Genomic DNA, 17,692 nt, shown 5'->3' with positions numbered 1-17,692 from the left:
ATTCATGGAGGTGTATGATAGAATGGGCCTTAAGCTAAACTCTAGAGGTGAGGTAAGAGTGACTGCCCTTGACACCGAGGCAACATCTGACCGAGTACGGTATCAAGGAGCCCCAGCAAAACTGAAGTCAGTGGGAATCAGGCGGAAAACTCTCCGCTGGTTGGACTCATACCTCGCACAAAGGAAGATGGTTGTGTGGTTGTTGGAGGTCAATCATCTCAGTCCCAGGACATTACAGCAGGAGTTCCTCAGGGCAGTGTGCAAGGCCCAACATTCTTCAGCTGCTTCATCTATGACCTTCCCTCGATCATAAGGTCAGATATGGGGATGTTCGCTGATGATTGCACAATATTCAGCACCATTCGTGACTACTCAGATCCTAAAGCAGCCCGTGTCCATATGCAGCAAGACCTGGACAATATCCAGGCTTGGGCTGATAAGTGGCAAGTAACATTCGCACCACACAAGTGCCAGGCAATGACCATCTCAAACAAGAGTGAATCTATCCATCTCCCCTTGACGTTCAATGGCATTACCGTCGCTGAATCCCCCACGATCAACATCCTGCGGGTCACCATTGACCAGAACCTGAATTGGACCAACCACGTAAATACTGTGGCTACAAGAGTAGGTCAGAGGCTGGGAATTCTGTGGCGAGTAACTCACCTCCTGTCTCCCCAATGCCTGTCCACCATCTACAAGGCACAAGTCAGGAGTGTGATGGAATACTCCCCACTTGCCTGGATGGGTGAGGCTCCAACAACACATAAGAAGCTCAACATCATCCAGGAGAAAACAGCCTGCTTGATTGGCACCCCTTCTACCACCTTCAACATTCACTCCCTCCACCACCGATGCACAGTGGCAGCAGTGTGTACCGTCTACAAAATGCACTACAACAACTCACCAAGGAACCTTGACAGCACTTTCCAAACCCGCAACCTCTATCACCTAGAATGACAAGGGCAGCAGATGCATAGGAACACCACCACCTGCAAGTTCCCCTCCAAGACTCACACCATCCTGACTTGGAACTATATTGGCTTTTCTCCACTGTTGCTGGGTCAAAATCCTAGAAGTCCCTTCATAAACAGCACTGTGGGCATACCTACACCCCAAAGAATGCAGCAGTTTAAGAAGGCAGCTCACCACCACCTTCTGAAGGGCAATTAGGGGTGGGCAATAAATGCTGGCATAGCCAGCGATGCCCACATACCCCGAACAAATAAAAAAATCAGCAGGAGGTTTCCTTGCCCATATTTGACCTGATGCCATGAGACTTCATGGGATCCAGAGTCAATGTTGAGGACTCTCAGGGCAACTCCCTCCCGACTGTATATCACTGTGCCGACAGTTGCACATTTTACCTTCTCTTTATCACAGACTATCACAGCATCCACTTGGCCACAGTACAAAAATGAAAGTCACAAAATAAATATTCTAAACCAAATTTTTAAATGAAAATCATGCCAGATTACTTACAAAAGTTCATGAATCGCCCTCTTGCATTATTTTAGTGCCTGCCGTAGGTGTGCCTTTGCAGTTGAACCTCCAGTAGCTGTAACATAGCTGGTGGAAGGCTGCTGGCTTTCAATGTAGGAGACTGCAGATGGTCTTGGAGGATGACCATGAGCAACTCTGGATCTTGAAGGTTCAGGTGCGGGCTGCACCATCACAACATGAGCAGCAGCATTCTGTGCTTGCTAGCTAACAGGCAACAACAAGAGCACTGTTGGACTAGCTGGGCTGGGGGTTTGGATGCCGTCTTTCTGAGAGACGACTGCAGGCTTGTGCTTCACCAAACTACTGGCACTCCCTTGGGGTGCGGGGGCAGGGGGACGGTAGCAGGGGACGAGGATGCAGCAATCCTAGCAATCTGTTGGAGGTCAGATTGCTGGACTGCTGTGACACTTGCAAGCCCCTTTGCACATTGACACCCCCAGCCATGATGACAGCTGTCTGAGCTTGAATGACTGCAGTCTGAGCTTCCACTGCGGCACTCAGACGTTGGGTTGCTTGTGCTGCAATAGAAGCTGTGACATTGGCCATCAGATGCTGCAATATGTTTGGGTCCACAATTGTGTGAACTGAGTTGGCCGCCAATTCCATGATGGAAAGGATGGATTCCAAGCGCTGCACAAAGGCCCGTGCTAAGTTTGTGCCGGACTCCTGCATGTTCCTTAATATTGACCGCAGGCTTTCTGGCAGGCTAACCAATGCACCAAGCATTTCTGTTTGCATATCTATTGGTGTTCTTCTGTAGGCTCTCCCTTCAAAGTCCTCAGGCCAGATTTTATTCTGGCAAAGGGGGTCTTGGCGGCGGGCCGGAAAGTGAGGAGAAACACTGCCTTGGCCCTCCATTGGACCCGCATTGCTATCACATGGTGGGCAGGCAAGTAACTGCCTGCCATCAGGCACACGTTCCTAAAAGAGACCAGCTCTCTCCTCCAGAAGTGCCAGCCAATCCGAGGACCGACAGCTCTGCAGTACCATCAGCGTCACCGAGAACAGTGGCTACTGCTGGTACTGCCAAAGACTGAAGGCGACCCTGGGAGAGGTGAGTGGGGTTGGGGGGTCACTAAGGCCCCCAAAGAAGGGACCCCACAACCCTGCCAGGAGGCTTCCAGGCTTTGCCTGATGGAGTGGAGGTGGGAAGAGGCCCTTAAGTGGCCAGGAAGATTTTCCCGCACTGGACAAGATGACAAGTGGCCCGGGCGATGCCGGGAACAGTGCCCCTACCATTTTATTTGGTCCCCTGCCTTCGTGCTCGTGTAAGTGTTCCAGTGGAGGGGGGGGGGGGGGGGGCTACATTCATGGCTGCACTGGGGAGTCATGTTATATGTAACACAAGAACCAGTGGAATCAGGTTCTACAGCACAAGCATGGTGCTGTAATAAATCAGACTGACTCTAGTCTTTTCCAAGATCAAGATTAAAGTGTGATTCTTTCCAACATCTGAGAACCAGAAACAACATAAAGATGAAACATGGTGGCAGCGTATGTCTGTGAGTAAACCTACAACATTTTTAAAAGTATCAGATTGAGAAAAATTACCCAAATTAGTGCCAGAGAGAGAGACAGAAAAACTGAGTGACTCATGCGAAAACTCTAAAAAAAAAGATTGAACTGTCAGCTGGGCCGGGAATGAATGCACTGCTACAGCCCATCATGAATTGGGGAGCTGATGATGTCATAGAGGCATTTGAGAAGTTTAAACAAAAGTGCTATTTTGCATTCAGTAGTTTCCTAAAAGGCACTAGTGAAGAGGAGAGGATCAGCTTTATCCTTCTGTGGACTGGAGATAAAGGATTACATTTATTTAACAGCTGGGACCTAAGCGAAGAGGACAGCAGAAACCCAGACAAAATTTTTGAAAGATTCAGCACCCATCTCCAGCCAAAATCAAATCATCGGATATACCGATATGAATTTCAAGGCCTCAGACAGGAACTTGGTGAGCCTATTGACAATTTTGTAGCAAGATTGAAAAATGCAGTCAGAAAATGTAAATTTAAGGACACAGATGAACAGCTGATAGATCAACTCATTTGGGGTTCTGCACATCCAGAAGTATAGAAACTCATAACAGAAAGAGGAGATGATAGCTACTGAAGTACCACCCAGACCATGGCATACTGTAGGAGTCGATTTATTTACACATAATCAAGAATGGTATCTCATAGTCGCAGACTACTACTCAAAATTCCCTTTTATCCGGAAGATGAAAGACTTGAGAGTCACAACAATAATCTCAGCAGTACGAGTTCTGTTTGCTGAGCAAGGGATTCCTGAAAGGTTAATATGTGACAATAGCACCCAATTTACATCCAGAGAATTTAAGGAATTTGCTGACCAGTATGGGTTTAACACCATCACCTCATCACCACACTACCCACAGGGACACAAATTTATGGAAAGACAGGTCCAGATGGTCAAAATAACACTTGTGAAATGCCAAGAGATGAAGGATGACCCAAACCTGGCCTTATTGTCACTCCGATCTACACCTCTCAAGGCTGACATGAAATCACCTGCAGAGCTGTTAAATGGAAGAAAATATATGACAACTCTGCCAAGCAAAATACATCCTTCAATTGACCAGGAGGAAGTGAGACAACAACTCACTGAAGCACAGATAAGAGGAGAGCAACACTTCATGAAGTAAGCTAAACCCCTACCTGAGCTGTTGAAGGGACAAACTGTACACGTACAGGATCCAAGCATGAAAACCTGGAGCCCAGCAAAAGTTGTTAGTGAAGCTAAGACTCCAAGGTCATATATCATTGAGACCGAAACCCGAAACCAAATGAGAAGGAATAGAATCCATATTCGACCTACACCTGAGCTGGAACAACAGAAAAGACCATCAACAACACCGGAAACATCACTATCCAGCGAGACAACATTAACAACATCACCAGCAAGTGACACGACATTGCCTGTACAGCGTGCCAACTCACCACTGAGAGCAACAAATGCCAAATCTACAAGATGGAGGCACAACATCTTACCACCCAAGCGACATCGTGAATAATATTTTAAAAAAGAATACATGCTATAAAAGACCCTAAAAAAGGGGTTCAGATTATTTCCTCAAGTCGGATGATGATCTTCTTTATTTATATTGACAGTTCTATTGATATGGGGGAACTTTGTTTGAAAGAAAGAGGGATGTTATATATGTTATATATTGTATATACTATCTGTAAAGTGTTAGGAACTAATTAGCTGGGAACCAGTTTTTATGTGTAAGTGTTCCAGTGGGGGACCACATTCACGGCTGCACTAGGGAGTCATGTTATATGTAACACAAGAACCAGTGGAATCAGGTTCGACAGCACAAAGCATGGTACTGAAATAAACAAGACTAACTCCAGCCTTTTCCAAGTTTAAAGTGTGATTCTTTCCAACATCTGAGAACGAGAAACAACAAAAAGATGAAACATACGACCTTGCCCATCAACGAGCTGAAAGCTGTGCTGTCCTTTCCCCCTGACCTGATGCAGCCATTCATGCCCAGTGCCTCACCACATGCAGATCCTTCCTACCTCTGTGCTATCCTCTAAATTGCAGTGTCATAGCTGGTGGATGTGAGTGTGAGATCAAGTGACGTTGCATCTTCTTGTTGATTGTCTTCTTGCGTTCCTCTGCCTGACCAGTCTGCACATCTTGGCTATCTAAGAAGAGAAAGACCCATGAGTAAGGTTGTAGTATGGGGTGTGGGATGTGAGGGAAAGTAAAAGGTGTATGCTTACACTACCTACAGCTTGTAAATCAGAAGAGAGCATGGGATGAGGGGGAGGTGGGATGTGAGAAGGAGGTTTAGGTATGAGGATACCGTCATCTTCAATGCTTTCAGCCTTGCCGCCATCCATGACCTTAGTAATGGCCATCCCAATAATGGCCTGCACCATTTCCTCCATGTAGGTTAGGACATGTTAGCTCCTGCTGCCTCCGGTTGTATGTGACCTTGTCCTGTAAGAGAAAACAAAGTGTGTTATGAGTACCATGCAATCTATTTGGGGTGATGTGGCTGTTATGGTTGAATTGCTGGCATTATGAGCAACCTGTGAGATGTGGGTGTGAGGCTTGCTGCAGTGCTAAGTGCGGGAGGGTAAGGTGGAGTATATGAATATCAGATATAAGTCCTGATTCATAGAGATTGTTGGCAGTTAAGTAATGGGGTGTGGTCAATTGAGCAGTGTCTGATGCAGTTGGCGTGATATGGTATTTGAAGTTGCATTCACTGATTTTGACCACTAGTGTGAGGTCATTGAACTTCTGCAGCACTACATCCAAGTCCTGAGGGCTTAACACCTGGCATTAACCTTCATGGTACTCTGCTCCAATTGCCTTCTGAGTGTAATCTGGAGGGCCTCCTGTAGGACATCTCTCCTCCTTTCCATCTCCTCCACTAAGACTCCAGTGCAGCGTCCAAAAACTTCTGAGCTCGCTCTGTCCCATGTTTTCCAGGCTGGAGTCAGTTCCTGCATGATTGCCAGTATCTGCTCCAGCCACAATGCACCTCCCCGCTGACGTGTCCAGCCAATCAATAGCACAGTTAGCGCTGGCTGGACATTGAAATAGGCAGACAATGCAAAGTTTGCATTCTGCCTGCATTGCAATTAACAGATGAGTTAAGCATGCATTGTGATCCCCCCACTCATTTCAGATGTTATCAGATTTGCCCCCCCAGTCACCAATCAGAAGAGGATCTACTGAAAGTATCTGATGGGGCCTGGGGTAAGTGGAGCTTCAGTCCACCAAACATATCACATGACATCAGTGTAGGCAGGACCAGTGGGATAGCTTTTGCATGTCAGAATTCCTGCTGGGCCTCCTATTCACCCAGCAATCTGGATGCTGGAAATAACCCACCATATATGGCAGTTTAGGGGTGGAAGTGAGGCCCATGTGGAAGGTCATGCTGGATTCTTGTCAAGGTCGCCCAGAATAATCCCAACATACTCAAGCATAATGGCATCACTATTTAAAAGGGCCGACTGGTAACATCAGCAAAACTTTGCAACTCGTAATGCAAGCTGGTCTTCGGACCAGAGACTGGAATGTATTGCTGGAAAAGGTTGCTCACATAAGGTGCACACATTTGGAAACAAAGAAGATCTAGAAATGAACTTATCGGGACACAGGGAGTCCGTGCAACTTGGCAAGTATGGGAGTGATGGGTGTGTTGGACTTAAACATATACAACATAATGAATGCCAATTTTCCTTGCACTTTTCCATCTTGGTGTCTCTGAGCTTCTCATTGAAGTCAGGAGCTTAATTCCTAGTGCAGATTCACTCTCAAGTAAGGAATGAAGATATGAATAATGCAACTTATTTTAAAAAGCACAATATTCAAAAAAGGAAACAGACACTAAAGTCCCTTACTCTTGAAGGAATTGTGAACCAAGGACCAGGGTGATCAAAATGTTGACTGGATATATTAGAAACTGTCAGGTTTTCAGTGGCTGTCATCCCAGCCTATTTGATCATTTACACATTCAACTATTTTAATTTGTTTTGAAACCAGCTTACCAATCCAGAGAAGGGACAGTTCTGACGCAACACACCAGCATTCTATTGGCCCCATCACAGGAGGGAGAGTTGCCAAGGCATGAGATTGCATAATAGTTTAATAAGATTTACTTAGGATTACAGAGGAATCTTCATAAAAATTTAAGGGCTAAAAATCAGATAAGGCCCATTTGCAGGAACGGGGATCGCAATGCACGATTACCTCATTCCCAATCGAGGTGACGCTAGCAGCATGCAAACTTACTGCTGCCTGTTCATCTCAATGATTGGGGCATGCAGCAAGGGGTCCATGTGCATGCACAAGTTAAAGCTAGCTTGCACTTCTTAAAGGCATCCTGCAGCTCTTAAAGGGGAGGTGTATTCTGGCTGCTGTAGAGGCTGGAATAGTTTGTGAAAGAGTTTCTCAGAAGGAAGAAATAGAAGCAATGGAACAGCAGGCTAGAGGGAGATCACAGGTTCTCTGATGCAGCCCTGCAGTCCTTAGTAATGGAAGTGGAAATGAGGAGAGTGCTCATCTTTCCACAGGAGGCCCTCAAAGTAGACACTTTGAAAGTATTTTGGAGCAGATAACCACAGAGGTCAATACAAAGAGTACGGCCCCAAGGACTTGGCCACCTCCAACCCTGCACACTGCTTGATGCATCACATCCCCATCTTCTTCTTCTTTGGCCTCCTTGTCTCGGGAGACAATGGGTAAGCGCCTGCAGGTGGTCAGTGGTTTGTGGAGCAGTGCCTGGAGTGGCTATAAAGGCCAAGACTAGAGTGACAGACTCTTCCACAGGTGCTGCAGTTAAAATTGGTTGTCAGGGCTGTTTCGCAGTTGGCTCTCCCCTTGCGTTTATGTCTTTTTTCCTGCCAACTGCTAAGTCTCTTCGACACGCCACACTTTAGCCCCGCCTTTATGGCTTCCACCAGCTCTGGTGAACGCTGGCAACAGACTCCCACGACTTGTGATCAATGTCACAGGACTTCATGTCGCGTTTGCAGACGTCTTTAAAGCGGAGACATGGACGGCCGGTGGGTCTGATACCAGTGGCGAGCCCGCTGTACAATGTGTCCTTGGGGATCCTGCCATCTTCCATGCGGCTCACATGGCCAAGCCATCTCAAGTGCCACTGACTCAGTAGGGTGTGTAAGCTGGGGATGTTGGCCGCCTCAAGGACTTCTGTGTTGGAGATATGGTCCTGCCACCTGATGCCAAGGATTTTCCGGAGGCAGCGAAGATGGAATGAATTGAGACGTCGCTCTTGGCTGACATACGTTGTCCAGGCCTCGCTGCCGTAGAGCAAGGTACTGAGGACACAGGCTTGATACACTTGGACTTTTGTGTTCCGTGTCAGTGCGCCATTTTCCCACACTCTCTTGGCCAGTCTGGACATAGCGGTGGAAGCCTTTCCCATGCGCTTGTTGATTTCTGCATCGAGAGACAGGTTACTAGTGATAGTTGAGCCTAGGTAGGTGAACTCTTGAACCACTTTCAGAGCGTGGTCGCCGATATTGATGGATGGAGCATTGCTGATGTTCTGTCCCATGATGTTCATTTTCTTGAGGCTGATGGTTAGGCCAAATTCGTTGAAGGCAGCTGCAAACCTGTCGATGAGATTCTGCAGACACTCTTCAGTGTGAGATGTTAATGCAGCATCGTCAGCATTCCCATCACTCAACCATTAACAACCTCTAGTAATCAAGATTCATGCCGAACATTCAGATGCTCTACCCCACTCTCAGATACTTACCTCTGATGCAAGTCTCATACCCACATCTTGCAGATACTTCCAGCTATTCAGCTATGACATGCACATCACCTAAACACATTGTACCACACTCACTGACATTCTTCCCTCTGTCTTGGAAGACAAGGTGGCACATAACAGGAGGGAGCAGCAAAGTACTGGTGGGGGACAGGCACAACTGCATGTCCTCAGCCCCTTGCTCTGAATTATTGGCGCAGCCATCACTGAAGCCATTGTAACTGCCATCGCTGACACTACCTAGGATGACGGTATTGTATTATTAGTTTTTAACACAAACGTACCCAACAATGTGACAATGATTGGTAAACTAAATGAAGAGTTCTTTATTACAGAATAATAGAATTATAGGAGAGCTCATCAGTGCATGTGCTACTTGCTAAGACGGCTCTAGTTACTGTGTCACATGTTAACTTTCATCCTATGATGATGTATACCAAAGTATTTATATATTCAGTGGTATGTTAACTTGTATTCAAGCAGTTAAAGCAATATCACAACATTCTCTTTCCTGAAATAGAAAAATTACATAAGTTTTAAGCTATGTATATAATGAAATAGGATAATTGTGTATAATATTTACACATCGATGGACTCTCACATTAATTACTCAAGTTTCACTGAAAAGTACAGATGCCCTGCTGACTTGACCTGATCTGGTAACAGTGAAACTTTGCTGAGACCTGGAATTCTCAATTCTTTTCCCTTGACTCGTAGGTCTAGACTGACAATTATCTTGTACTTGGGTGTTGCACGTGTCAACTTCCTTAACGTCACTCTCAGAACATGAATGTGAACATGTTCTTGACACTACAGGAGTGTTCGGTATAATGTTGTTGGATAATTTTCTCAGCTGACATCTATTTCTCCTTTGACACTTTCGCAGGAAAACATGTCTTCTTTTGCGGATGGATCACTCTGACCTTCTGTCCCATCTGCAGAGGAGGCAATTTCACGCCCGCATGTTTGTCATGTGTGCTTTTCATTTTCTCTTATCTTGGACTGATGACATGGAAGAGTTGCCCTGACTTGCCTTCCGAACATAATCTCTGCTGGGAATGGTAATCCTGCTCATTGGTGGAACGTTGCTATTTGAATGTCTTGATTAGTTCGTTTACATTTTAAGATTAGTAACTTTACCATCCGCACCATCATATGACCTTTGATAGTGTGGCCATGATGGAACGTGATTTGCAGCCCACTTTCCACACATCTCTTGAAATGGCTTACCAATGTGCTGTGGACCATTATCTAACACTATCTCCTCCGGGGAACCAAAAAGACTAAAAATTGTGCTCATTGTGTTTGCTAACAATGCGCATGATATATCCCTCAGTTGGCAAATATTAGCAAATTTGGAGAAGTAGTCAGTAATAAGTAAGAAATCTTCACCTTTGACAGTAAATAAGTCGGGAGCTATTCTTGTCCATGGATGTGATGGAACATCATGAGGATGAAGTGGCTGTTTGTCTTGGCTCGGCTGATGCTCTTGACATGCATCACACATCCTCACTGCTCATTCTATGTCGTTTTTGATCCCTGACCAATAAACTGTTTCACGTGCAAGTCGTCTTGATCTTTCAATACCCATGTGACTGTGATGTAATTGGGTCAGCATATCTTGACGAAGCACTTTTAGTATCAGTACCTGTCTGCCCTTGAAAATAACTCCACTTGGCATCCCTAATTCGTCACAATATGGCCAAAAAAGGTTCTGAGGTCTGTGGGAACCTCTTGTATTGTATCTGGCCATCCACTGATGAGCTACCATAGTGCTCTGAGGATAGGATCTCTGGAAGTCTCTTTTTGGAGATCTTCATGTTTTTTCTGTCCAAATCGCATTTGGTCAATGTTATATACATTTTTGAGTTCCAAGTCTACTTCAACCACTTGTACATCTAAGGGTATATCTTCTGTCTTCTTGGGTTTGAGTAACCTGTTCAATGTGTCAGACATAATGATGAGGTTTCCAGGTTTGCATCGGATCTCACAATCGTACCCCTGTACTTTGATTAGTGCCTTTGGAGTTGAGGTGGCATGCTGGTGAGTAGTTTTTTGCCAAATCATTGCCAACGGTTTGTGATCAGTCTCGACAACAAAGTGTTTGTCAAATAGGTATGTATAGAATCTGGTGATACTGAACACTAGTTCTATTTTTAGAATCGAATGCAATTATTCTACCTTCCTGTAACAGACATGCTCCAAGACCTCTTTGTGAAGTATGTACTTTGAATTTAGTTTCTTCCTTTGGGTTATAATATTGCAAACTTGCTTCAGCAGAAAATGACTGTTTTAACTAATTGAATGCACTCTGATGATCTTTGTGCCACACAAATACTGTATCTTTCTTGAGAAGTTCATAGAGTGATGATGCTTTCTCAGAGAAATTCGAGATATATGGTATGTAAAAGTTAAACAGGCCTGAACACCTCTGTAAATTTTCTTTGTCTTGAGGAGTAGGCATTGATTGTACATCCTCAACTTCACTGGGATCTGGTCGTATTTCAGTATCAGAATAAATTGAACTGAGAAAATGAATATGGCTCATATTGATAGCACATTTTTTGCTGTTAAACATGTGAAGTTCTCTTCTATCTGTCTCTATTAGAAAGAGAAGATTCTTGTCATGCTCTCCCTTGATACTTCCCATGACCGCTATGTCATCCACAATGCAAACACAGCCAGGAACACTCTCGGTAATGCAATCCATATGCTGTTGGAACAGGTCTTGATTCACTGACAACCCGAATGGTAACTGTAGAAAGAAACACCTCCCAAATGATGTTCTGAAAGTTGTTAGTTCCTGTGCATCTTTGGAAAGGTGGAATGACCAGTGTCCATGTTCTGCGTCCAATTTTGAAAAGAACATCTTTTGAGCGCTTGATTCAGTCTTCTGGGATCCAGGCATACTCTAATGGTACCATCTTTCTTAAATACAATGGTTGTAGAGCTACAGCAATCCATGTGTTGCTGAACACGGCAAATACAGATACAAAGTATTTGTTTAATGTCTCTGCCATTTCCTTATTCCACATTATAATTTCTCCTGTAAGTGACCCATATTTACTTTCGCTAATCTGTTCCTTTTTACATACATAGAGAAGCTTTTACAATCTGTTTTTATGTATATTGCTAGTTTACTCTCATATTCTACTTTCCCTTTGAATTTCTTGGTCATCATTTGTTGAATTCTAAAATACTCTGAATCAACAGGCTTACAGCTCTTGGCAAAATTATTAGCCTCTTTCTTGAAGCTGATACTATCTTTAACGTCTCTTGTTAGCCACAGTAGGACTACTTTACCAGTGGAATTTTAATTCCGTAAGGGACCGTATATTTGTTGTGAATTATGAATTATTTGTTTGGGGGTTGGTTAGCTCAGTTGGCTAGATGGTTAGAGTGTAACATAGAAAGACACCAACAGCCTGTGTTCAGTCCCTGTACTGGCTGTAGTATTTCATGGAGACCTGCCTCCTTGCCTTGCCGCATGCTTGTGGAGTGAAGACCGTCAAGCTATACATTACCAGTAATGTATACAGAGTAATACAGAGAGATTCCTTTGGGACTACAGCTACTACTACAACAATGAATGATTTATTTAAATGTTTGCTATTGTTTATCTACCTTCATATCTTTTAATCTAGTTTTTCCAATCTACCTTAGCTGGCCCTCACCTCAGACTGATGTAGATTGCTTTGTTCAGATTTAAGACCTGAGTTTCAGACTTCACTAAAACACTCTCAAACTTAATATAAAGTTCTATAATATTATGATCACACTTCCCTGAGACTCCTTTATGTTAAGGTTATTAATTAACCCTGTCTTGTTGCACAATACTAGATTTAAAATAACCTGTTCCCTGGCTGGTTCCTTGAAATACTGATCTCGAAAACTATCTTGAAGGCATTCCATGAAGTTGTCCTCCACACTATTACTGCAAATTTGATTTTCCCAGTCCATATGAAGATTAAAAACCCCTATTATTAGTGTATTACCCTTATTACATGCGCCTCTAATTTCCTGATTTATACTCGACCTGCCACTGTAACTACTGTTAGGGGCCAATAAAATACTCCCACCAGTGTCTTCTGTCCCTTGCTATTTCTTAGCTCCATCCAAACCGATTCTTCTTCTTGTTTTTCTAAGCTAAGATTTATTTTCTCTGTGCTCTCTTTATCCCATCCTTTATTATCAGGGCTGCCACCGCACTCCCCCCACCACCCCCCTCCCCCTCAACCCTTATTCAATTTGCCCACCTCTTCTAAAAGACAACTATCGTGGAATATATAGTTTCCAACTTTGGCCACTCTGCAACCATGGCGGTAATTTTACGCCCCCCCCCCCCACCCCCCTGCAGGAGCGGGCTGGTGGTGGTGGGGGGAGGGGGGGGGTGGGTGGGGGAGTTCATAAAATTGAGTGGGAGGTGAGGAGGCCGTTCCCAATACCTTCCTGCCCCGTTGCAATTTTATGAGGGGCGGTAGCAGCAGGAAATGGCCTGCCCACCTCAAGCTAATCAAGACCCTTAAGTGGCCAATTAACTGCCACTTAAGGGCCTCCTTCCACGACTGCTGGTATTTTACCAACAGTGGGCAGGCAGTTCAGGCCCTCCAGGAGGCCGCCTTCTTGCGGGCTTGGGGAGGCCCTCCTGATCAGGTACCCTGTGCCCATGGGGTCTCGCCCCCACCCCCCCAGCCCAACCACCCCCACTGCACAACACACAATCCCAACTGACCCCCCGCCCCCACCACTGTCTGGCCGATTGTCCCTGGGAGGATCCAGAAACTTACATTTTTTCCAGGCCCGTGTCCAAGAACCTGCTGTGGCTAGGTGCAGTCCCAGCAGTGGCCACTGGGCGGAACACCCTGCCTCAGAGGGGTGGAAGTCCCACCCAAGGCCAATTAAGGGCCTGGGGAACGCAAAATCCTGGTGTTGCTCCCCAGGCCCGGCAGAGGTGGGCTCGCCCCTGACTTTTTGGCCGGTGGGCAGGGCCTCCTGCCCAATGTAAAATTCTGTTCCAGGTCTCTGTAATGGCTACTAGATCAAACCCATTTTATTTTTATCTGCATGATTAATTCATTTTGTTTCTGCGAATACTTCACACATTTAACTATAGTGCCTTAACCTTGAACTTTTTTCTATTTTTGCCTAATGTCACCTTAGTCAATAATTCCTTATAATCTTTATTAAGCTCTCTGTGCCTCCCTGACCCACTCTGCTTATTTTTACCCAAATTGCTACTCTGCAGCCTTAACTTTTCTCTTACTGCTTTTGAATTTACCCTTTTCTCGACCTGTTTTTATAATAGAGCAGCTATTACTACGATTGTACGATATTTTTCCAGTGGACGTCTATATATAAACGGAAAATACATGAAATGCTGCTCGATTTAGTAATTGTTGCGATCAAAAAAAAATCCATTTTGCATTTTTCTTGATTGAAAACTCCACTTGGGGGGTGGTGTTGAAAACTCCACTTGGGGGTGGTGTTGCACAAGAATGGCTGTGATCAGAGCCAAAGTCCACAAACAAAATTTAGTTGAATTTAAATTTTTGAAAATAACCAATGAAGGAAAAAGTATGCCAAACAAGACATTGTGCCTGACATATCTTATATAAACATTGACACAAAGGTAGAAGTTAGGTGAACATCAAATCCCTTGAGCAGTTTCACGAGCCAGAATTTGTAACGTTTTTAATGTTGACCTGGAGGGAGTCGGGAGCAGCAGCAGCGGCAGACCTGTGAGGAACCTACCAGGGAGAGAATAAATCCAGACCCAGGCTCGGGGCCTTCCATGTACCTGGAGCGAGTCAGGAGCAGTAGTGGACCTGTGAGGAACCTATTGGAAAGACAATAAATCCAGACCCAGGCTCGGGGCCTTCCATGTACCTGGAGCGAGTCAGGAGCAGTAGTGGACCTGTGAGGAACCTATTGGAAAGACAATAAATCCAGACCCAGGCTGGAGATCTTCTACCTGTCTGGAGGGAGTGGGGAGAGGCGGCGGCAGTGGGAGACCTGTGAGGAACCGACTGGAGAGACAATAAATCCAGACCCAGGCTGGAGATCTTCTACCTGTCTGGAGGGAGTGGGGAGAGGCGGCGGCAGTGGGAGACCTGTGAGGAACCAACCACCTCTACACGCCGGAGTTTAAAAAAAAGGTCAAACCGTGACATCACAGGAAAGCGTTGAGTTGATTGGCTGGTGAGTTTTGCTGTTTAGGAATTCAGTCTAAACAACTAGGAGTTTAAAAATGTTAAAAATATTAAGTCTTAAATAACAAGTAACAAGTGGGTAGCTGGTGAGTCTTATCTTTTATTTTTAAATAAAATTCATTACTATTTCTGAGGTTATTACAACTATTGGTAACGTTTTAGTATTGGTAGGGTATATTAATAGTGGTAGGGTGGATTAGTATTGGTAAAGTTTAGTATTAGCAGTAGTAAGTTTATTATTACTATTGGTAGGGTTATTAGTATTAGTAGTAGCAGGAAAAAAGGAAACGGTGGATCCTGTCGGATGGTTCCCCGAGCAGACCGTCAAAGTCATTTGGCGGAATGCCTCATCACCAGAACTTTCAAACAAGCACCAAGACGTAGCTTGGCTGGTGGTGAGAAGGGCCCTCCCCGTCAGATCCTTCATGCACACCTGAAGTCTCGCCCCCTCCGCACAGTGCCCCCGCGTTGGCTGTGGTGGGGAAGAGGCGGTCGCCCACCTCCTCCTGGAATGTGCCTTTGCAAAGCAGGTGTGGAAAGAGATGCAGTGGTTTTTGTCAAGGTTCATCCCAAGCAGCTCTGTAACACAGGAGTCTGTGCTCTACGGGCTGTTCCCAGGGACGCACACCGAGACAAACATCAACTGCTGCTGGAGGACTATCAATTCGGTGAAAGACGCCCTTTGGTCTGCCCGAAACTTGCTGGTCTTCCAGCGCAAAGAGTTGTCCACCACCGAATGTTGCAGACTGGCACATTCCAAGGTCCAGGACTACGTGCTGAGGGACGCACTAAAGCTTGGGGCAGCCGCAGCAAAGGCTCAATGGGGAAAGACCACAGTGTAAGGTTCCCCCACCAAGCTGGACTGAGGGGCTGGATCCAATGGAAACCCCTCGAACTGTATCGTTAATATTCTCAATTGCTGTAAATGTAAAACTGTAATTGACATGACAATTGTGAAACGGAAGGGTTGGGAAGAAACTCATGACATTATTGAAAGAAACTGATCTCTTTTGCAATGTTTGTATTTTTTCGTGCTGTTTGGAAACTGTTTGGCAATGTAATTTTTACAGATTTTTATGAATAAAGTATATTTTGGAAATAAAAAAAAAAGTAGCAGGAAAATGTAAAACTGTAATTGACATGACAATTGTGAAAAGGAAGGGTTGGGAAGGAACTCATGACAGTATTGAAGGAAACTGATCTCCCTTGCAATGTTTGTATTTTTTGGTGCTGTTTGGAAACTGTCTGGCAATGTAATTTTTACAGATGTTTATGAATAAAGTATATTTTGGAAATAAAAAAAAAAGTTTCTCTCACCAAGCTGAACTGAGGGGCTGGATCCATGGGAAACTCCTCGAACTGTTTTGTTGATATTTTCTTTTGCTGTAAATGTGAAACTGTAATTGGCATGACAATAGTGAAATGGAAGGGTTGTGAAGAAACTCATGATAGTATAGAAGGAAACTGATCTCCCTTGCAATGTTTGTATTTTTTGGTGCTGTTTGAAACTGTTTGGCAATGTAATTTTTACAGATTTTTATGAATAAAGTATATTTTGGAAATAAAAAAAAAAATTTGTAGTAGCAGGGTTTATTTGCAGACCGCCAGAGGGAAATGTCCCGACTCCAGAAGAGTATGCAAAATCTGCTCCGGTTGCAGTCAGTGGGGGTCGAGGTCAAGGAGGATCTCCAAGAGGTGAAGAGCCAGCAGGCCTCGCTCTTTGCCACGGAGGCCTCCAAGATCATCTTCCGGTCCAGAGTCCGCTCCATCGAGCAGGATGAGACGTGCTCGCGTTACTTCTTCCAAAAGGTACACAGAGAGAGCTCTGTTATCAGCAGCCTGAAGGAAGAGGATGGCTCAGTAACATCTTCGCAGTCCGACATACTAAGGATCAGCAAATCCTTGTATGCTGGGCTGTATGACGCGAAGCCCACAGACAGCAGAGCCTCCCAGTCCTTCCTGTCATCTATCACAGAGGTCTTAGATGACAGCAGGAGAGAGAGACTGCACAAGCCGCTTGCTCTGGATGAGCTGACAAAGGCCGTTGAGTCCTGCGAGACGAGTAAAACTCCCGGAAACGACAGCTTACCGGTCGTGTTGTACTCGGCCCCGTGGGACTGGGTCGGCCCGGACCTGCTGGAAGTATACGGGAGTATGCTCCTGGCCGGCAGCATGTCAGAATCTGTGAGAAGAGGCATCATCACCCTCATTTACAAGCGGAAGGGGGAGAGGGCAGAAATTGGAAATTGGCATCTCACTGCTTAATGTTGACTACATGATTCTGTCCAAAGTCATAGCCAGTCAAGTAAAGTCTGCTCTGGAGTTAGTGATTCACCCTGATCAGACCTGCACTGTACCTGGCAGGAAGATCTCTGATAGTCTCGCGCTACTCAGGGATACGATCGCCTATGTACAGGACAGGAGGGTGGACACCTGCCTCATCAGCCTGGACCAGGAGAAGGCTTTTGACAGGATATCGCACACCTACATGATGGACGTGCTTTCCAAAATGGGGTTTGGGGAGGGAATCTGCAATTGGATCAAACTGCTCTACACAAACATCAGTAGCGCAGTCTCAATCAATGGATGGGAATCGGAAAGTTTCCCGATCCAATCTGAAATCAGACAGGGCTGTCCTCTCTCCCCGGTCTTGTTTGTTTGCTGTATTGAACCCTTTGCTGAGTCTATTAGG

The sequence above is a fragment of the Heterodontus francisci genome, chromosome 2, assembly GCF_036365525.1.
Source record: "Heterodontus francisci isolate sHetFra1 chromosome 2, sHetFra1.hap1, whole genome shotgun sequence".
Taxonomy (NCBI): Eukaryota; Metazoa; Chordata; class Chondrichthyes; order Heterodontiformes; family Heterodontidae; genus Heterodontus; species Heterodontus francisci.
This window is presented reverse-complemented; position numbering follows the sequence as displayed.